Below are 6,462 nucleotides of genomic sequence, written 5' to 3'. Positions count from 1 at the left end.
ACAAATGCTTACAAATGAGAACAAAGAAGATGAAAATTCTCCAAAATAGTACTACTGGTGTGGGACCGATTTCTCCCAATCTAGACCTCTCATTGACGATCCGAACGATCAGAATGAAGAACCATATGTCTAGAACCTACTGTCCAAAAATCAGCTCGCTCCAACAGTGAACGACTTCACAGCGACGAAAACACCAATGTCGGTTTAGGGTTATGCAGGGATAGCTTTCTCTCTTCCTTTTTCTCTCACTTGGCTTTTGCCTCTTTTCAAATGATTCTAATGTGCCCTACTAATCTGACCCATCTCTATTTAACCTAGTGAGACATAAAGGTCCACATTATTTGGGCCTATTCTCCACATAGGAAGGGAGCCCAATAACCCAACAAATATACTATGTAAATAAACCTCTTTTGCACATGGAATTACCGATGAATTTTTTTATAAGTAATTACTTACAAATTTTTTTTATAGGTAATTACTTACGAATCTTTTTCATAGATAATTACCTATGGATAAATCTGTAGGTAACGTTATTTACAATTATTTTATCTATAGATTTTAGTCCATAAATAATCCGTAAGTAACAACATTATCCACGAAGTTTTACTGTAGATAATAGTGTTTTTTCTTGTAGTGAATTTTATCTTAAATGATTAATTATGAAATATATCGTTTTCTTCTTTAGTTTTCACATCTTTGAAGGATTATCTAAAAGTGTATTAACTATTTCAAAAGTAGGGTTGCAATGCTTTTTATTGACACTTTTAATTGATTTATAAAAACATTAGTGGCAGAAGATTCTTAACAAAGGTTTTTACAGTTTAGAATAAAGACCATCTTTTGGATGTTATAAATAACAAACAACTTCTACATCATGTATGCTAACAATCTTCTCTTGTTTATGATGACTAATATACCGACAACACTTTTTCTCCCCTTTTCTCCCCTTTGTGTATGATAAAAAAAGTGAAACCAAATGAAAAATAAAGAAGAATAACAAGAAGCACAATAATATTAGCAAAAGAAACAATTACATGAAGATGTCCATACAAAATAGAATTTCAAAATAATTTAAAACATTAAAAATTAACAAAACATGAAGTGTTCAAATTCTAATACTTAAAGGAAGCAACATCTACCGTAACACTTTTCACAAACATGAGTCATTCATTCTCTCCGTAAGAGTAAACAAAGCGAGTAAACAATATGTAAAGACAATAATACAACATAGTTTTTAAGAAATTGTAATTAATTGGTGCAGGAATAATAAAAAAAATGCTAACTAATAATATTGAAACACAAAATAATAAATAATTAAATTAAATTAGGTGGGTTGGTGAGCGGGGTTGGCTCACCATGGGTTCAACCCGATGAGCCGAGTTTTAAGTGAGCTAGGTTGAAAAGTAGCCTGCATAAAAAAATTGTAGTTTTTTCAAATCCAACCCAACTCAAACCCATGGTGACACGGGTTGGCTCGCGGGTTACAATCCATTTTTATTTTGACAGCACCAGTTATAATTATGATTCTAATCTTGAAGTCAACTACTATATCCTTAAACAAATTATAAATTTTAACTACAAGAAAAAATATTTTTTGTATCATTGATTTAGACAAGGAAATTATCCATATTTAACTTAAAATTTATAACACAAATATCAATAATGTTGATAAAAAATTTTGAATAACATAATTCATTCATAAATAAAACATACTAAAGAAATTTTTTTTATCCAAAATGTTCTCTTTACCATATTTTTTAATTGAATACTAATATTTATTCATATCCAAATTTATTTATACATCTAGTTATAAAACCAGGAAGAAAAAAAAATAGAAAAGATACATGTAGATAGAGTGGATTGCTTAGCAAAGTAATGAAACTAAACCCTAGTTACCAAAACACGTGAGAGAAGGTGAAGTCATGACGAGTAAAGAAGCGCATAGAGACATGATAACGATTTAAAATATCGTTATCTATGATGTAATTTTGATACTAAAAGCAACCTTTTTCACTTAGAAACTTGCTTGGACTCATGTTTTTTCATTAAGTTGTGAATAAGAGAGTTGACGTTGAATTTGATGATTTTATGACTAATTCCCTTTGTTTTGATAGAAAATGAGTTAGTACAGGAAGCAGAGATGAAGTGCAAAAGATTTAGATCTCAGAAAGGCCTAGAAAAGCACCAGAAGAGGGAACCGCACAAAGCTTGGGCGAGCTGCAAGAGGCTTGGGCGTGGAAAAATTGACATCCGCCGCCCGGGCGCCCTCCTAGGCCGCTCGGGCGACGTACCCCGAAGCTTGGGTGAAATTGAAGGCTCAAGCCCTATAGAAGTCGACATCCACCGCCCGAGCGCCCTAAATGGGGCGCCCGAGCGTCGCACGTTGCTGATCCGGCCCAGTTTTTGCTCTATTTCGACTCTTTTGGACCGGGCCCTGTTTCTACTCTTTTCCAACTTTATTTAAAGGACCTAGGCGCTCTAGGTTTTGTATCTCTGGCTGGAGCAACACAACAGCACACTCTTCTACTCTCTAAAGGCGGATTTGGAGGCGGGAGCTTCCTCTTCTACTCTTAGGGTTTTACTATCTCATGCTTTTCCATTGTTCATATAGTTTCTCCATGTCTATGGGGAACTAAACTCTATTTGTTGTTGGGGAATGATGTAACCTTGTGAACTCTCATGTATTTGAATTGATTCTTAATTTATATGCTTTATTCATTATTTGTTAGGGAATTCATCTGTTTCTAATGCTTGCTCTATTTAACTCATTTAGTGCATGATTTATGAATTGCATGAGTGCTGGGAGGTTCCTTACAATTCATGTTCTTGTTGAATTCTCCCAAGGGTAATATTTCTCAGGGATGAGGGTATGAATACTTGGTCGTCTTAAGCTCTTGATTTTCAGACTTAATTCTCTAGGACCGCTAGGAGTTGCACGAACTAGGAATTAAGGCAGGCTTATTGCGCCAAGGGATTGGGTTCTAACCCCAACAACATATTCATCTCATATTAAACAACATTCGTTCATCTTTGTGTTACTCTACTATTGATTAATTTGCATTCATATTTAATTTTCTGTCTTTTCATTTCAAACCAATGATCTCGTTTATTTTAAGTCTTAATTAATTGAGTTATCACACAACTGTTTAGTGCCGAGAGTCTTCTAGGATACGATACTTGGTCTTACCATTTTATATTACTTGTGCGAAGACACAACTAAGAGAGTATGAGGATAAATGTATGTATGAGAGATTTGAAACCACACATCAAAATTAGATGGAGCCACGCGTCAATTAACTTATGTAATCATGCATTTGCATTATGGAGTCACTATTTGATTTGCAATTTATTTAAAGAGATATACTTTTATATCGATAAATTTTGTATACATTTATTTAACATTATTTTTTTAAAAAAATACAAAATTTACTTATGACCATTTTACTATTATAATATATGTCAAATAAATATAAAAGTCTTTTACCATATCATGACTGTAAGGATCGAGAAATTCAGAGAAAGTGGAGGAAGCCAAGTGTATGCAGCTGATTGGACCGAACGGTTTTGGTGGTAATATATAAGCAAAAAGTTCAAAATCTCATTCATTCTCTGCACGCACTTCTTCTTTCCAAATTTATCAATTCTCTTTTCTCCTCCTTCTCTCTACAAATTCTCTCTAGAAACTCTCACTTTTTCTTCAACCGATCATTAATGAGGTCGTGCCTGAGCTTTCCTGGTGTCAAGAGCTTCTCTTTTCACCGATCAAGTTTCTGTTTTGGAGTTGGTAAGTTAAATTCCTTCGTCCTTTGAGGTTCCTACATTTTCTGGTACATGCAAGCACTATTCAGCTTGCATGTATTCATCAACTACTCCTCTGAATATGTTTTCTGTCTTTTGATCCTCTGGTTGGTTCCTTTTCACCGATCATAAATTTGTAGGCTGCCTTAGAAGTTACTTGCGGGTTAAGCAAGATTGTGGAAGTGTAGAATTTGTTTGGTTCATTCAAGATAAGGGAAGCTAGTTAATTTAATTGTGATTTCCTATGTATGAAATTACTGTTTGGATGGTTGCATGTGTGTAACTTGAATGTTTGATTGAATTGTGTTGAATTTGTGAATGCTGGAACCTGGGAACTGGTTGGAGATTCTCTGCATAAGTGTTTGGTTTATTCTAATCTTAAGACAATGAGTATGTGAATATTATAGTTTGGGCTTGGGAGTGAAATCTGGTATGGGACTCTTTGGGATGATGTATTATAACGATTTTAGGTATCTTTGGATAGGGTTAATATGGTATATGAATCATGTTTGGAGGATTAGAAGTTGGGAAGTGGTAGGAATTGGTGAAGATAGTGGTTGATCATAATTTTGCAACTATTCTGCAGAATTATCCAGATCGTCGAGTGTCATTCAGTGAACGTTCAACTTTCTTCTTGTGTTCGGTATTAACTGAGTTCTACTTCAATAGAGTTTTTCAGTTAATGACCGATTGATCTTGTACTAGTATTCTTTTTTAGTCGTAGCGATCATTCTTAGTAAGGTGTGGGATCTCTTAGAAGCGATCGTTCTTAGTGAGGTGTGTGATCTTTTAGTAGCGATCGGTCTTAGTGGGTTGTGGGATCTCGTAGTAGCGATCAGTCTTAGTGGGTTGTGTGGTCTCTTAGTAGCGATCGGTCTTAGTGGTTGTGTGGTCTCTTAGTAGCGCTCGTTCTTATACTAGTACTCGACCTCGTACTTGTATTCAGTCTTAACTGCGTTCGGCCTCTTATTGGCCTTACCTATTAATTACCGTTTAGTGATATTTTAGTAAACAATATCAACTTTAAGTGTTCGGCTTAAACTATAGGTGTTTGGCCTAAGCCATAGGCGTTTGGTCTAAACTTAATACTTGGTATGGTGGTAGTATTCGATCCTATTGTGGTACTCGTAATCCTCTAGTTATCGGTCAGTAATAGTGCCCAGCCTTCTCTTCAGCTGTATCTATTATTGACCGTGGGGTGCTCCAATGTTGCTGGTTAAGAAGAAAGATGACAGTTCTCGGCTCTGTGTGGATTACAGACAATTGAATAAGTTAACCATCAAGAACAAGTATCTATTGCCTAGGATTGATGACTTGATGGATCAGTTGCATGGGACTACTGTGTTTTCCAAGATAGACTTGAGGTCAAGATACCATCAGATCTTGGTTAAAGAGGGAGATGTGCAGAAGGCAGCCTTCAGGTCTCGGTATGGCCATTATGAGTATGTAGTAATGTTGTTTGGTGTTACTAATGCTCCGGCTATATTCATGGATTACATGAACTGTATCTTCAGACCATTCTTAGATAAATTCGTTGTTGTCTTTATAGATGACATACTTATTTATTCTAAAACTCATGAAGAGCATGAGGATCACCTTGGGACAGTGCTCGGTGTGTTGAGGGAGAAGAAGTTGTATGTCAAACTGTCTAAGTGTGAATAGTGGATGGAAGAGGTGCACTTTTTAGGAGGTATCTCTGTGGATCCTGCAAAGGTGCAGGCGGTGCTTTAGGGGAAGCGGCCTCAATCAACCACTAGGATAAGGAGTTTTATGGGATTGGCGGGCTACTATAAGCGGTTCATTGAAGGATTTTCTAAGATAGTAGCACTATTGACACAACTGACTAGGCAAGATCAACCTTTTGCATGGACCGATCGGTGTGAACCTAGCTTTCAAGAGCTAAAGAAAAGGTTGACGAGTGCTCCTGTGTTAGTAATTCCGGACACAGGAAAGTCTTTTGAAGTTTTTTGTGATGCCTCTTACCAAGGGTTGGACAGTGTACTGATGCAAGAAGGGAAGGTGGTTGCATATGCTTCAAGACAACTTAAAGTTCATGAGAAGAACTATCTCACTCATGACTTGGAGTTGGCAGCAGTGGTATTTGCCTTGAAGATATGGAGGCATTATCTTTATGGTGCACAGTTCCAAGTGTTCAGTGATCATAAAAGTCTTAAATACCTGTTCGATCAGAAGGAACTGAACATGAGGCAGAGAAGGTGGATGGAGTTTTTGAAAGACTATGAGTTTGAGCTGTTATACCACCCGGGAAAGGCGAATGTTGTGGCTGATGCATTGAGCAGAAAGGTCATTCATGTCTCTGCGATGATCGTCCGAGAGCTGAGTTTGTTTGAGAGCTTTAGAGACTTAAGACTGCATTTTGAGTTAGAACCGAACAGTATCAGGTGTTGTAGTCTTAAGCAGTCGGCTGATGTTGAACTACAGAAGGCTAGGATGTTGGTCGATTCAGAACAGGGAAAAGATTTCAGTATAGGTACAGACGGTCTCTTAAGGTTCAAAGAAAGGGTTTGTGTACCTAATGATGGAGAGTTGAAGAGGTTGATTCTTTAGGAAGAACATCAGAGTCGTTTTAGCATGCATCCGGGCATGACTAAAATGTATCAAGGAATCCTTTTGGTGGTTAGGCATGAAGGAGGATGTGGCTCA

The sequence above is a fragment of the Vigna umbellata genome, chromosome 3, assembly GCF_029865625.1.
Source record: "Vigna umbellata cultivar VRB3 chromosome 3, Vumbellata_1.0, whole genome shotgun sequence".
In the NCBI taxonomy this organism is placed as follows: Eukaryota; Viridiplantae; Streptophyta; class Magnoliopsida; order Fabales; family Fabaceae; genus Vigna; species Vigna umbellata.
The sequence above is the reverse complement of the archived record's forward strand: the minus strand, read 5'-3'. Positions refer to the sequence as shown.